The sequence below is a fragment of the Echinops telfairi genome, unplaced genomic scaffold, assembly GCF_000313985.2.
Source record: "Echinops telfairi isolate 266 unplaced genomic scaffold, ASM31398v2 ScPeMD7_7468;HRSCAF=8506_0, whole genome shotgun sequence".
In the NCBI taxonomy this organism is placed as follows: Eukaryota; Metazoa; Chordata; class Mammalia; order Afrosoricida; family Tenrecidae; genus Echinops; species Echinops telfairi.
This window is the reverse complement of record NW_022111369.1, coordinates 61,250,101-61,266,954: the sequence shown is the minus strand read 5'-3', so window position 1 is coordinate 61,266,954 and position 16,854 is coordinate 61,250,101. Positions and strand designations below refer to the sequence as shown.

At 37.8% G+C, this 16,854-nt stretch overlaps 1 protein-coding gene across 1 annotated transcript in view; it reads right to left on the bottom strand.

Annotated features, from left to right (window-relative positions):
- Positions 1 to 16,854, bottom strand: part of GABRB1 (gamma-aminobutyric acid type A receptor subunit beta1) — a 522,015-nt gene that overhangs the window by 503,047 nt on the left and 2,114 nt on the right. The gene's annotated exons all lie outside the window — the stretch shown is intronic.

Sequence of the window (16,854 nt, the reverse complement as noted above, 5' to 3'; positions counted from 1 at the left end):
TCAGCAATATAGATCTCTCTCTCTGACTCTGAGCTCCTTGCTGCTCACTCCCTGGTCACTCCCCTCTCTCTTGTTCCCTTCCCCTCCTTCCCTTCCCCCTCTCTCCACGTGGACCACCAAGCTGGGCTGAGGTGAGCAATGCTACCATGTAATATATCTGACTGTATTATTGTAATATCTCTCATGCTCTCGATGACTTTAATATAATGCTTATATATCTCAACCGTACAATTGTACCTACTGAACTAGTAGAGAGTACCAGCGGTGGGGGCTGGTCCCCCACCTCCCTTGTTGTCACTTTTAATTTAATACTACACATTTCCAGTATCCTTTGCTAAGTTTTCATCACCCTAAGTGAAATTCAATTATGTTTCTTCTCTCAAAATGCCATTAACTTGGTAGTCATTAATCACGTTATCCCACAATAATTTCTTAAATGTTTATAAAAATATTGATGAGTCCAGTAAAGATTATGTTAATACATAATTTAAAGCAAACACATAATTGGTTAAAATTGAAAGCAGCTGAAGAGTTCTGTTTTTACAGATGCATATATGTACTATCTATATGTATCCATATAAAGCATCTTCATAGATGCATGGGAAAGTCTCATTATTTTTCAATTATATTTTTCCATGAACTTTTTGAAGCCCTTTTGTAGGTGCATATGTATGTGCTTTGATATTTGTCAGGAAGTGATGCTGTGTCTGTGAAACTGGCTGTGCCGCGTGATGAAGCTGTTTCCAAGGAAACAGCCCATGATTCACGATCCGCATAAAAGAAAATTACAGATGAAGGTGTAAGGTAGACCTGATGGAGAAACAGTTCATTTCTGAATTAAAAAAAATAAATACCATTATTACTAAAACTCCTTTATGACTATGAATTATCTTATAATCTGAATAAATGTTATCATTATTAAACCCCTATAATAAACTAGAAGTCACAGAGAGAATATAAAGAACATAATCCAAAACTTCTTAGAGCTCCTTTAGTGTATACCTGTGTGTAAGGGGGTAGAAAAGGCTAGTTAGAACCTTTAAGGGACCGATTATTACATTATATTGAGGTTTTTTGTCTTTAAAAGAGTTTTGATTTTCATATATGCCCCATTCAGTCTTTGACCAGCAGAATTCTCTCTGATCTGGCTACCGAAAGGTCTCCATAAACAAAATATGATTTCCTGTGAGTTTTTAAGTAGATCCTGATACGAGAAAATGTCCTAGGCACAGGTAGGCCCAGGCACAGAATGGCATTGAACTGTCTCCATTAAAACTGCAGAGCTGTTTTTGTTAACGAGAGAAATGGGCATTCTTTCCTTGAAAATAATAAGCCTAAAGAAAAAGAAAATGAGTCATAGAGAATTAGAGTAGGCAGGGGCCCTGAGCTCTATTCAAATCACTTCCTCCTCCTTCAAGAAGGATCCCTAATAAAACCTCTTATTCAAGAAGAATTCCCTCCTAGCAGCTTCTCTGAGTAATCCATTTAACAACAACAGCAAGGTATCAAACGTCCAACAAAACTGTTGTACTTGAGTGGCCTTCACCCACACTCTGTTCCAGGAAAAATGGAGATGGTGTAGTTGATTGCTAACAATTGCCTAAGAGCCCTCTTCTATTTGAATAGATTTCTATAGCTACTACTCTGCCTTCTTTCTCTGAACTAAATAATCAATCTAACACAACTTCGGGATATACCAAAGAAGTTTACCCCCACAATGAATTAACTTTTGACTATAGATACCCTATTTTCCAGATGTCATCTTATAGGGGACAGGGCTCTGTGGAATTTTTATTTAAAAAGCTTCCTAGGTAGACCGTCAAATGTTTTGGTCCTTCTACAAAGCTCCCAGGAGTCATTTTTTAATTTCCTGGCAAGTATGCTTCGTTTCTCAGGGTTTGCCGCCAGTCTCCCTTGCACTGTCTGTTATCCCTGGTCTCATTTCATCACGAATCATACTTTCTACAAGAACTCACACTGCTTTCATGTGATTACACATGGAAACACAACGTTCCAGAAGGACACTGAATCACATTGGGAATGCAGTGGAAGAGCGAGCCTGCTGCGCAAATGGGTTTCCCCACATCTCCCCCCCCCCCCCATATGGATTTTAAATGCAACAAAAGCAGAATACAAAGAGCCCTTCTCTGAGGAATCCTATGTTCTGAATCCCATTCGATCTAGACTTTCCTAGATAAAGCAAGATATTTGGGGGCAATCAAAGTTGACTTCGTTCTACCCTTCACTTTTGGCAAATGAACACCCTTCTCCCATATCTCTGATGGATGCGTTTCAGCCTCCTTATGCATGGGCTCTAGGATTTCTCCTTGTAGAATGTCTTTAGTTGTGGTCAGACTTGGGAAATTCCCTAAGGAATTCCCACAGGTTTATTATTACAACTAGTTCTTATTCTCCAGTCACTTCAGCAGTGACCTTGGAGGTCATCTTAGGATTCTTTTCTTTCTCACCCCTATCATTCAACAAGTCGCCAAGTTACCAGTAGTGTACCTCTGCTTCAATATGTTTTTCTTCCTTCCTTATATTTTCCTTTCCCTACTTATTTTCCTATTGCCACTGTCCTATTTTAGCCATTTATCTTCTCCCATCTAGACCTCAAAACACACTCTTAACCCCCTAATTTGGAAGAAAGCTCTCACTTTTAGCCTTCTCTGCTTGATCCTCTATGTAGCAAGCAAAATGATTGATCTGAAATGCACTTATTTAAATCTTTTAAAGTTTTCTGAATTTTAAAATTAAAATTAATGTCATTGCATATCGCAGCATGATTCTACTCTACATACAATGGTAAATAAGAACATATTGCTATACTACACCACTTGTCTGCCAGTTTGTTGTACTGTGGTAGCTTGTGTGTTGCCGTGATGCTGGCAGCTATGACGCTGGTATTTCAAATGCCAGCAGGGTCCTCTAATGTGAACAGGTTTTAGCAGAACTTTCGGACTCAAAACAGACTACAAAAGGAATTGGCTGCCCACTTTGGAGGAAGTAGCCACTGAAAACCTTAGCATAGTGCGGAAACGTTGTCAGATCCAGACAGCCCAACAAAAGGAAGCAGGAAATGGTCAGAAAAGGTGCCAGAGAATGGGGCCCTCTGGTCAGAAGGCATTCACAATGTAACTGGAGAGCAGCTGCTTGCTCACAGTCGAATCTACTAGGAACAGAGTAAAGCCTTTCTGTGGGAGTAAAGCATTCTGGATCTTCTGATGATGGGGTACAACTCAAGGAAAGAAGAAACAGCTGTGAAAATATACGAACGATCAGAGCTAGGAATGTATGACATATGAATCTAGGAAAATTGGAAGTCATTAAAAATGAAGTGGAAGGCATAAAGGTCAATATCTTAGTCTTTAGTGAACTGAAATGGACTGGTATTGCTTATTTTTAATCTGATTGTCATATGGTTTACTATGTAATCAAAGAAATAACATTGAATTCATCATCAAAAAGGACATTACACGATCTATTTTGAAGTACAATGTTGTCTGTGATCAGATTATATCTATTCATCTTCAAGGAAATCCAATCATAACAACTATTATTCAAATGATGCACAATCATCCAAGCTAGTGATCAAGAATTTGAAGAATTCTACCACTGACTTCAGTTGGAAATTAATCAAACATGCAATCAAGGTGCATTGATCATTACTGGTAAATGGAAAACAAAGAGGAAGGAATAGTAATTGGGAACTATGGCCTTGGTGATAGAATGAAGTTGGGGGTCACATGACAGAATTTATAAGACCAATGACTTGTTCACAACAAATATCTTTTTTCAACACAAAAGGCAACTATCCACATGGACTTCTCCATATGAAATACATAGCAATCAAATTGACTACATCTGTGGGAAGACACAATGGATAAGCTCAATATTAACAACTAAAACCAGGCAAGGGGTAATTGTTGCTCAAATGTAAGCTCAAGTTGAAGCTGAAGTAAAATAAACAAGTCTACAAAGGCAAAACTATGGCCTTCAGTCTATCTCACCTAAAATTCAAAAACAGATTTGACCCATTGAACACTAATTACAGAAGACCTGATGAGCTCAGGGAAGAATCAAGACCATCATTTATTTAGAAAGATAAAGATAATTTTAAAAGGTTGGAAAGAAAGGAAAGATGATGAAAGTGGATGTCAGAGGAGACTCTGAAACTAGAAATTAATTGGAGAATACCTAAGCACATGGAGGAAACGGTGAGGTCAAAGAGCGACACAGAACATAACAAAGGGAAACTGGAGAAGACAAAGTAAAATATTTTAATTAAATGGGCAAAAACCCAGGGTTAGAAAACCAAAATGGAAGAACATGCCCAGCATATGTGAAACTGAATGTGAGGAAAAAAGTCAAGGTTCAAGTTGCAACATTTAAAGATTCTAGGGGGAAAAAATATTGAACAATGTGAGAAACATGGAAAGAAGGTGAAAAGAACACAGAGCTGCGGTACCAAAAATAGTTGACATTCCACAATTTCAGGAGGTAGCATATAAGCAAGGAAAAATGATACTGAGGAGAAGGTTCAAGCTATGTGGAAAACAGTAACAAAACATACAAGGGTATAGGAATTGATGGAACATCAATTAAAGCGTTTCAACAAGCTGATGATGCACTGGAAGCGCTCTCTAGTCTAAGCTAGGAAATTTGGAAGATAGTTACATTGCCAACTGACTGAAAGAGATCCATATTTGTGCCAATTCCAAAAAAGGTGACCAAAATAATGCTAAAAATTGGAGAATAGTATCATTGATATCACACACAAAAAAAACAAAACATGGAAATATCCCTCCCCCAAAAAACTGTGATTTTAAATCATTTTACAAAACAAACCTTATCACCCTCAAAGTACTCTCCATTACATTTAATACATTTGTCAAATCTGCGATTCCATTCTTGGAAACATTTTCCAAACTCATCTGTTTGGATGGTTGACAGCATGTCCCTCATTTTTTTCTTCACCTCTTCTATCTCATCAAATCACTGCCATTTCATGTCCTGCCTCATTCATGGAAACAAAAAGAAATCGCACTGAGTGAGGTCAGGTGAGGAAGGTGTGCAGGGAGCAAATGAGGCATGATGTTTTTTTTACCAAAAACTGGTGCACTGAAATGGCTGCATGAGCAGGTGCACTGTCGAGGTAGCAAAACCAGTTCCCCATCTGCCACAAATCAGCCCTTTTTTGTCACACACTGTTACACAATCTTTTGAGAACCTCTAAATAGAAAGCTTGATTAACAGTCTGACCTCTGACCTGGTGGAACAAACCCCAAGTACCTATACTCACTCACATCAAAAAGTCCCCAAATGAGTATTGTCTTGATATGTAATTTTACTTGATGAGTTTTTGGGACCAAGCTGACAATGGCGTCTTCCACGGTCTTGAATGTTTTCTTTCAGGGTCATAAGAATAGCACCATGTCTCCTCACCAGTAATGACCTTGGAAAAAAGTCCAGGTCGCTTTGGAACTGTTGTTTCAAAGCAGGGCATATTTCCATCCTTTTCCTGGTCAGTCAGAACCCAAGGCACAGATTTATTTCTCAGCAACCCTTCTCATGCCCAAATCTTCCATAAAAAGTCACTGAACCGAGTTCCACGATAATCCAGTTAACTTCTCTATATCTTCAACGGTCCACCATCAATCTTTCAGCACAAGTGCATGAATTTTGTCAATATTTTCATCTATAGGGGAAGTTGATGGACATCCAAAATGAGATTTGTCATCAATCAACATTTCACTTTTTTTGAAATGAGGAAACCACTTGTACACTTGAGTTTTTCCCATAGTGTTGTCCTTGTAAACTGTGTTCACCATCACAACAGTTCCTGCAGCATTTTTCCGGAGCAGGAAACATTTCACACCCACTCACTGTTCTCTTAAATCAGCCATCAAAAAAATGTTTAGAAAATAATGATGGCAACATATGTACAAATATGCTTGATACAATTGATGTATGGATTGCTATAAGAGTTATAAGACACCGCCCCAATAAAAAGAACTTTTAATAAAATTTTTAAGAAGAAAGAAATGTAAATCGTGATGAAGGATATGTTTAGAAACAACAGCATTTTGATACTTTGTCTAATAAAGTTTTATATTAACTTGTAAAAAAAGTGAAAAACCATGGTTTGAGCAAAATTGCTTTTACAACAAATTGTCTGTGACCAGAGAGAACCTTCCCTGGAGACACCATTGGATGCACTAATTCAGAGCAAGTTGCTTGATACTCACCTAGCAGAAAAAAATATATATACTAAGAAAGCTCTGCCCAGTGGAGCTTTTTTACAATTTTTTTCCCTTTTTTTTAACAAATAAAAATTTACAATTGTACAAATGAAACTTTGCAAATAAAATTTACAAATAAAATGTTGCTTAGTCAAAGCAGTTCATTGACAAGGAGATGCCAAAGGCTAAGGCTGGTTTTAGAAGAGGAGGTGGAACAAGGGATATTATTTATTAATGTCAGATGGATTGTGGCTCAAAACAGAGACTACAAGAAAGATGTTGACTTGTGTTTTATTGACTATGCCAACACTTTACTGTGTGGATCATAAAAAACTGTGATATCCTTAAGAAAAATCAGAATTCCAGAGCATTTTATTATGCTCATGCAGAATTTGTACGTGAATTAAGAGACAATTGTGCACATAAAATAAAGGCATACTGAATGTATTAAAATCAGAAAGGAGTGTATCAGGGTTGTATTCTCTCATCATACTTGTTCAATCTGTATACTGAGCACATAATCAGAGAAGCTGACTTAAACAAAGAAGACGTGGCATCAGGATTGGAAGAAGGTTTACTAGCAACCTGAGATATTCAGATGACACAACCTTGTTGGCTGAAAATGAGCAGGATTGAAACGCTGATGATCAAGGACTTCAGTCTTCAGTATGGATTACAATTCAATGTCAAGAAGAACAAAGTTCTCACAACTAGACCAAAAGTTAACATCATGATAAATGGAGGAGAGGTTGAAATTGCCAAGGATTTTGTCTTGCTTAGACACCCATAATCAATGCTCACGAAGCAGGCATCAAGAGATCAAAGAAGTATTGCATTACATAAATCTGCTTGTACAAAATCTCTTTTGAGTGCTGAAAAGCAGGGAGATTGCTTTGAGGACTAAAATGTGCCATACTCAAGTCCTGGCATTGCCCATGCCTCATATGCATGTGAAAGTGGGATATTGAATCAGGAACACTGAAGAAGAATCCATGCATTTGAATTCTGGTGCTGGGGAAGAAGACCGAAAGGGCCGGGGCCTGTCAAAGGACAAACAAATCTGTCTCAGAAGAAATATGGTCCTAATGCTCCTTAGAGGCAAGGCTGTTGAGACTTTGTGTTACATATTTTGGGCAACTTGTCAAGAGAGATCAGCCCTGGAGAAATACCTGGTGTTTGGTAAAGTAGAGGAGTAGAAAGAAAGAGGCAGACCCTCATCGAGATGCATGGACACAGTGGCTGCAACAGTCGGCTCAAACAGTTGTGAGGATGGTACAGGACCAGGCAGTGTTTCGCTCTGTTGTTCATGGGTTGCTTGTGTTCGAACCAACTAGATGGCACCTAACAACAACAAAACTACAAGAGCTCCTTTTTATATATGCATGGGTTTATTCCAAATTAAACACGTTGAAGCGTGCTCTGCAGTCAGTGATTGGTTGCGGCGGCGAGTACTTTGTAAATATCTTAAATTCATTACGTTCCCTACGAAAAAGAAATTCAATCAAAACAGTGGCTTCTAAGAGGGTCAATTACATGCAAGGCTGAAATTTCAGCTCAGAGGGTTATGGTGATTATCTGGACATTCCAAAGGAATTAGAAAGATTTTTCTCAAAGGAAAATCATGTGGCCTTGTTAGGGAAAAATAAATTAATCATTTTATTGGGGGCTCATACAACTCTTATCACAATCCATACATACATCAATTGTGTAAAACACATTTGTACATTTGCTGCCCTCAACACTCTCAAAACTTTTGCTCTTCACTTAAGCCCTTGGCATCAGCTCCTCTACTCCCTCACAAACCCTTGATAATTTATAAATTATTATTTTCTCATATCTTACACTGTCCGGCATCTCGGAAGTGACTAATTGCATTGGTAAGAAAAAGGCCAAGAGAGTTGCATCAGGTAATTAAGGGTAGCAAAGACCGCTCTATAAGAACTTAGTTGGAAATCGTACCTTTTCTGCCCTGTAGCCTAAAATATTGACCATTCAGAATTCTTTTTCTTCCTCAAACTCCAAGAAAATTGAGAAGAAATATTAGGCCAAAGTTTCCATTTCAACAGGGAGAATGGAGAATTGCTGCACTTAAATTGTGGTTTGGGAGAAGAATATTGAAAATAGCGTGGGCTGCTAGAAAAGCAAACAAATCGGTCATGAAGGACATGCAGGCAGAATGCTTGGGCTTCATCTCACGTACTTGGTACATGATATTATGAGAGATCAGTCCTTGGAGAAGGACGTCATGCTCAGTCAAGTAGAAGATCAACAAAGTGAGATGGCTCCTTGATAAGACCTATCTGTCTGCAACAATGGGTTCAAATATAACAGCAATTGTGAGAATGGTGCAGGACCAGGCAGTGTTTGGGAGCAAACTCAAGAACACCTAACAACAAATTGTAGAGCATGTCATTCTTGAGGGACGAAACACCATTTTCAAGATTGTACAGATCTCAATGGCAAAAATGTTGAGAACTTGCAGCTCCACATTTTGATTATCTTGTTTAATAAAAAGTTCTATTATTTTGTAGCAAAACTTTTGACTTAGGTTCCTATTTTTGACATAACTTCAAACATTCATTTACACTGGTTTTGCAAATCCGCTTTTAGCATCGGAGTTCGTGGTGACAAGACTCCTTGTGTCCTGAAGTTCTCACCACAGTGAAATACTCCTGCTCCCTGAAGATTCCTTTCTGTGTTCAAGCAACACCTGCCTATGCTTATGTCTTTCCCTCTACCTGGAAGTTCTTTCTTCTCATTTGAATTCTACCGTCAGGCTAACAGCCATTCTGCATGAAGATTCATTTCAGGCATTTACTTTTTCACCACTCTACTCTGCTCCCATAGGACCCTATTGATGCGTGTCTGCATGTCTCTCTCAAAGTGTCTACCACACTGTTTTAAAGTAGTTGGTTAGGTTTACATTATCCTCTACACAACAAAGTCTTTGAAGGTACAGTACAGGTCTTAGTTGTATTTCCCTGTTGTTCAGTTTAGGAAGACATAACAAATATTAAGAATTCAATCTGTGTGTGATTAACTATAGCCTCCCAAAACTGAGTTATGTATGAGTGTTTCAAAATATTTGCTCCTACTCAATATTAGAGATTAAGATAAAATATTTTTAAAGAACTGTAAGCTCCAGAAAGGTAGAAACCATTTTTATATTTACTCAAATATTTAAATGAAACTTCTTTGGAAATGTCCTTTCACTTAAAATTCATAATATTAACATAAATTAACAGGTTGTATTGTGGGAGCAGATGGAGAACAGGGAGCATTTAGTGGCTAGGTAGCAGAAACAAAAGTGAGGACTGTGTGGCTTCTAAAAAGGGGTAATTATGGCTTGCAGAAAGAAGGCAAAGGATGACAGTCTAAGTCCAAAGTTCATTTGCACAGTCCCAATGCAGATAAAACCTTGATTTCATTCCCTCAGACCATTGACCAGAGCTAAGAACAGCCTTGCCCTCAGTCAGCATGTGCTGGGAAATGGATTACTGAAGCCATCAAACTCCCATTTACTGCCCTCCAATCCATTCTGACTCACAGAGACCCTGATGGTTGAGGTTGAGCTGTCCCTTTGTGCTGCTAATCTTTGTGGGAGTGGACGCCCTTCTCTGCTTTCTCCTGCAGAACAGCTTGTGTGTTTGAGGTGCTGACCTTGGGGAGGGCGGCCCAGGATGTGGTCCACTGAGGACCTGGGCTCCTACTGCAGATGTAGTTAGGTTAACATTTATCATCTTATCATCTTTTCCCTTTTGATCCATTTCTATTTTTTATTATTTTCTGGTTTATTTTTAATTGAGGTTTTTCTGTGTTTTATATTGTTGTCACTATTCTTGGGTTTGGTTTTGTTTGTTTTGTATGATTTTCTTCATATGAAATTGAGGACAGGTCAATCTATAAGACAGTAACAAGCTTGATAGTTCCTTAGGGCGATGGCACTGAAGGCTGGGGAAATGGAGAGCTAATATTCATGGGATCAAAATGTTCTACAATGAATTGTGATGATGATTGCACAACTATTTTTATTCTATTTAACCCATTGAGGAATAAAAAGAAGTTATTATTTATGTCTAAAATAATAAATAAAAACTTTTAAATACAAGAAAATAACACTAAAAATGGCTAATTTGGTTCACTGTGACCTCTTCTTTAAATTATCCCTGCTAATATGAGCTCATTATAAGTCCTCTCGAACATTTTGCCTAGTGCTGAGCTGTAGATTGTTTAGTTCGACTGACTATTAACTTCTATCCCTTTCATTTGCAGTCAAAAGACTTCACGGAATGTATGATAAGCTGAAAATAAAAGTATTCTAAGACAAAGAAACTCAATCCTGGTGCTATGAATAATATGATTCCTTAAAGTAAATAAAATATTCTTAGTTTATGGGAAATCTATGTATTAAACTTTCATCAGCTGTAAGGATATCCCTGTTTATCTTCCTACTATCCTCTAGTCTAAGGATGTCGTTAAAACCCCATTAAGGAAATTCAAATCACTTGGAAATATTCAATAACATTCATTTGTCTTATGAAATAATTTACTTTCCATACTAATGCATTTATTTCAAAAAGCCACACTTTTGAGAATGCAAAAAAAAACCCCAGATTTTAAATAATTTAGAGAATTAATTTTGACAGTCCATTGAGATAATTATCTTACTTTTATTTTTTGTTTCCAGACCACTTAATGGAAGGATGCCAGGTAGGTTGGGTAAACTCTTTGGGACTCCCAAAACCAAAAAAGAAAACTCAAATCGATTGTTGTATAATTGATTCCAACTTATAACAACACTTTTACAAGCAAATTGCCACATATTTCTACCACAAAGTGGCAAATGAGTTCAAATCACTGCCTTCCATGCTTAACTCCTACTCCACATGGGACTCCCAACGATGGCAATCAACTTGATTCCAGTGTATAGCAACAGCATAGAAGAGAGTGGAACTGTTCCCTAGGGTTTCCAAGACCATATGTCTTTAAGCAGCAGTTTCATATTTGTCCCATGGAGGAGCTGATGGTTTTGGACTGCCAGTCTAGTGGTTAGAAGCCCCAAGGATAAGAATGCTTACTCTACTGTAGCACCATGGGTCCTTAAAGGGTCCCTGCTATTGAAAATGCACAGGTTCTTTCTTTAACCTCAAGTGCTGAGTAATCTCTTTGCTTAACAGCAGTGAAGCAATGGTCCCAGTTTGAATACAATGGAAAGTATCAAATGTTTTCAATTTGGTCTTGGCTCCAAAGTGTAATCCTTATGAGACAAAGGTGATTTTGAAAACCACTTATGATCCAACTCATGCCTCTTATTGTTGTCTCTGGGAATGTGTAGGAAAGAACAACTTGGATGACAACATCATGAACAATTAAAATAATTATTCAAGGATGCTCCAGGTTGGAAATGACCCCCATACCCAATTATCAGCCCAATAATAGGGGAATAAGGAGAACAAGAAAACGAGTGAGGTATGTAAACCTTAGAGAAATCAACTATTTAAGATCAAATGTGCAGCATTTACCCAAAGACAAAATTCCGAAGGATTCAGAAAGAAAGGACTGTTAACAGGGAAAAAAAACAAGAAGCAAGAGGATAAGTGATGTTAACATGTAAGGATTGCGATCGGCGGGATGAGATGAAAGAACCGGGACATAAATTGCTACATGGAAAACTGGTGTCCTCTGTAAACTTTCATTCAGATTGTACATGATCATTACCACAATGGTGTGCCGCCTTCCTGGGAGACGGCCGTAATTTGCATTCAGTGGGAACTCAATACACGGTTGTTGATGGACATGTCCGATAGGAAGAGTAAAATGAGAAGGAGAGGAAGAATCTTTATTTTGACCCAGGCTCTATGCTCTTTAAAGATCAAAACTTAAGTCATAGCATATATGAACTGGAATGGCGTTAGCAAGAACAGAATTGCCTTCACTTCATAGGAGAAACCCGAGGCTCATAGAGTTAAATGACTTGCTCAAGTTCTCAAATCTCAATACTGAGATTTTTTTTTAAATGAATCTACTTGTTGAGACCAGGCCCTAGAGTCAAACTCCGTGATTTCAAATCCTGACAATGCCATTTCTAATTGTATTACTTCTGGGCAGGTTGTTTTACCTTTTTGAATCTTATTTTCTCCCTTTATGGATCTGGCTGTAATAGAAAGGGCATGGACCGTGATTACTGCATAGTCTTCAATCAAGACCTAAGTGACTTACTAACAGAAAACATTTCGTAGCCACACCTTACATGTAAGAAGTATTCAATAAACATTTTTATTTTTTATATACTTTAATACCTATTCTGGACCTGTAATCCTAAAAAGTGGTCCTTCAAATGTAAATTAATTTTTTTAAATCTGGATAGGCTTCTTTCATTGTGGCTTGAAGAAATTATAGACATATAGAGATAGATAGATAGATAGATTTAGAAATACATAGAGAGATATGCATGTTATTTCCAAACAAAAAGCAAAGGAAAGATGTTCCTCCCTAGGCCACACCAGATGTTATAATATTGTAAGTGCAACCAATAGAAAGACCATGTGCTTACTTATATAGGAGAACTGTATTTATATCTTTATTTAACAGCTGATATCATTCCTGCCTTTACATGGTGCTGACCTATTTGCTCCGTTTGCAAAGGAAATTCTATTATACCTTCAGAGAGTTTACTGACAGCAGCAATAGTATGTTTAGGCCAGTTTACAAAGCTATTGCTAGCTCCTCGGTGTGGGAAAGCCTATGCAGTGTTCTCTATTCTGAAGAAGAAAAGTCATGGGGGTTCTGGAAAGCAGCGGGATCGTATTATAGGAGTTGCTAAGCTTGGCAATATTTCCATAGGCACCAATGAAGGTCGGCTGCTGCGCAAGCATCCCGTTAGGAAGTTTGCTGATTATTTTAAGTCAAGTCCCTTCATTCAGGGGCTTGTATTTATCAAGTTGCTTCTCATCAATTACTGAACTAATTTTCTTTTTTGAGCACAGCTACCTGTTGAATGAACTGGCAATTAACTTGAACGTTCATTTTAACTCTTGAAATAATACCAACCCTACAGCAATGTAAGATGTGGGTGGGGGAAGTCTATTTCTTTATCAAGCTACAACTTAGAATAATATACTCTTAGGTCGTATTGGTCTTATTACTCAGAGTATAGTCAAAACACCAGCCCTGACCGCACAGTGTCTAAGCCCTCAGCAGCTACCCAGCTATAGCCACACCCTGGGGATCTGTTCCTCTTGCAGAGATGACAGGCTAGAAAACTACCCTGGGCAGTTCTGCTCCATCACACAGTCACTATGGGTCAACATCAACTCCATGGCACCAGACAACCATCATAGCAGCAGCTTGTTAGAAATGCAGTATGCCAGCCCCACTGCAGACCTGTGATTCTGGATCTGCATCTTAACAAGAACCCAAGACAGTGCAGGTGCAGTAGTCTCTGGAGCATTGACCTAGAGAAGAGGGTGGGGGGGTAGGGGGGAGGGGGGAGGTGACTACTCTAAGTTATCCAGGTATGGCAAATAGCCCTAAGTGAAGTATGTGCCTGAAATCTCCTGAATCAAGTATTAAGACAAAAATAATAACAGTCTCACTTAAGTAGATATTTGGTTAAATTTTTTTTTTCCTTTTGGGCATTTTATTATATCTTCACACTTTAGGTTTTTGCAGAGGTGTTTTTGCTGTTCATTACAATGCTTAAGAGGGCATTCACTGTTGCAAGCACTCTTCTCTTAACGGGGAAACGAATTAATGAGCGCTTTCTATTATTGGGCATGGTTTGGATCTAGTCCTACCTTGACTTAGGACTTGAAGAGTCTGACATCTTCTGGAAGTGACCACTAGGTCCCTGGTGTCTTTGAAACAGAGAGAACTGTGTTCTTGGTGTTCAGAGCCAACCACTTAACCAAAATAAATTCTTCGTGATGATCAAATCCAACCATTTACTTCCTAAGAGGAACCTGCCATTGAGATCTTAGTGCGAAGCCTTCAATTGCTGGTTTGCAGGCAGGTACTATGCTTCCCGGTCTGTGACCCCAAGATTGCACTTGCTGACTACCATCTGCATTCTACTGAATTCCCAGTAGCAGATGGTAGTGGTCACGTTAAGGCCATGTTGTGTACGGAGAGCTTGTAAACCACTGGTTCCATAGCTCTGCTGCCAACGGAACACTCAACCCCACCAGCCCATCGGCTGAGAAAGATGTGGCAGTCAGCATCAGGAGACCTGTACAACCTGGGAAACGCTGCAGGGGTTCCTGCACTGCCCTGCGGGACAGATAGTTGAAATCGACTACACAGCGCAGGGTTTGGTTCTTGGCTTATTCGATTTTTGCTTTGTATGGTTGCGTGTATGTTTTTAATCTCCCTCAAATCCATTCATTCCCTATTCATCCTTAGTTAGTTTATTTGGTTTTTACTTTGGAAGAATGTTTGGTTGTGTGTATTCGTATATGACTTGGCAAAATAAAAGTTAAAAGAGAATGTTTGAAATGTTTACTATCAAGTATGCAAAATTTTTAAAGTCACAGTTTGTTCGCAACGACTGTCAAGAAAATAGGCATGTGAACCAGCTAGCATATGCATAATCTACTTCATACCAGAAGAAAACCCCTTCTTAATTTGATGAATAAGACTGTTGTTGTTGTTGCTATTGTTGTTGTTAGGTGCCATCAAGTCCGTTCAAACTCATAGCAACAGAACAACAGAACAAAGACACTGTATATGTATATATAATATTATTGCCTAAAAAGTCTTGTTCCCGAATATATATAATATTTTTGTGTGTAAGAATTTTGCCTGAGTTTTTCCATTCAGTGCTCAGAATCAATCATTTGTGGCTGTAGCTATTCTCTACTATAGATTCCTTTATCTTTTTTTTAATCCTCTTAATTGGGGCACGCATCAGAAGAAAGTCTGAATGTCATGCTAAAGCTCATGACAGATAATGCTACAAATAAGTCTGGAATTATATTTTCCTTATGATAGCATAGGGGAAAGAGGGATTGCAATAGAACCTAGTATTAAGCCTATTAATTTAATGCTCCATATCACCATTTCAATTTCCCAGCTGTGAAATTAGTGATCATGATGCTATTTGTTATAAGTCCATATAAACACTGCTTTATTCTCTTATTCTGAATTTTCTTAAGATTCATTCTTAAAGTCCATTCTTATTTTTTGTTAGTTTTGGTGGAAATTGGCTTGTAAGTTATCTCCAAAATTACTAATCGCACACTGAAACATGATTAATAAAAAGAGCAACAAGTTTTATTTCACGCGGATTTTTTTCAACCCTCCTTACATTATCCAGAAATAAAAGCAAACTACAGACAAGTTTCACTTTCCCAGAAACTAATCATCCAGGTTGTGTTTAATAACAGACCCCTGAATCTTAATTTCCTGTTTGTTTCCATTTTTCTTAAGTTTATTTCCAATCTATTTTTTTCAATATTTTGTCATGGATGGAAGATAATCTGTCTTGGTAGTCTCACTTAAAGGAAAAACAACAATAAAATAAGTAAATCCGGTTAATTATTTTCCAATGTTCAATAGCTTCCATTTTTCCATCCTGTCCTTAATATCATTATGAAAAATCTAGTGGATGTTTTGTTAAGATGCATTTTTTAAAGTTTGTTTGGATGGGTGTTGTTTTTAATTAGGTAGAGATAACCATGGTACAGTGGCTAAAGGCATCATTCGATCAGTGTTAGCTGTCTCCACAGGTCTCCCAATTAGTCCGGTCAGTTTCTTCCGGCTGAGTAGGAATTTCATAGAGTTTGCCATGGTCATGATTATCAGCAAGTTCACTATCCAACTTTTAAAAAATAGAACAGGTGTATGTAAATATAACCCAGAGGACAATATATCCATAAAAAATCCAGATAACATGGCACCTATACAGTAGAGTACAGCCCTGGCAAAGGCACTCAATGCCTTTTGAGCTTTCTGGGTGTCCCTCTATTTTTTTTAACTATCTATGTGGGTACTTATATAGTGGCTACATAAATTATTGTAATTGAAGACAGTACCATTTATCTGCATGAAACAAACCCAACCCGTTGTCTAATTTGTATACTTGTAATATCATGGGTTGAGCATGATTTTTACATATGCATGAGGGATTACATGCCTATCTGTAAATAGTGTGTTTGGGTTTGCTTTGTGAATGAAGTCAGCCTTAAAAACCCTTGCCAGATCAGAAAATACTCCTCTTGCGTTGTTTCAAAATCTTTCTTTCTTAGATATAATGATCAAAGATTTTATTTTAAAATAGTAATTTAAATGAACTAATTAAAGCAGGGGGTATTTAGAAGTATAACATGCATAAATTTAATAGTCAAAAATTTTATTCTGCTTTCAGTCAGTAGTTTATAAGCATATTTCCCCCGACATAATATTAAAATCAATTGTCTTACACCATTGCTAGCTAAAAAACCCAACAGAACAATGCTGTCATGGTGATATGAAAAGACAATTTGATAGCCTTGTAACTATGGAGTGATAAAATTCCCAAAGGTTTTCATCTTTAAAATATTCAGGGTGTCTGAATTTCTCCTACCACGATTCTCTCTGAAGTGGAATAAAAATGGCTTGTGTGTGTGTGTGTGTG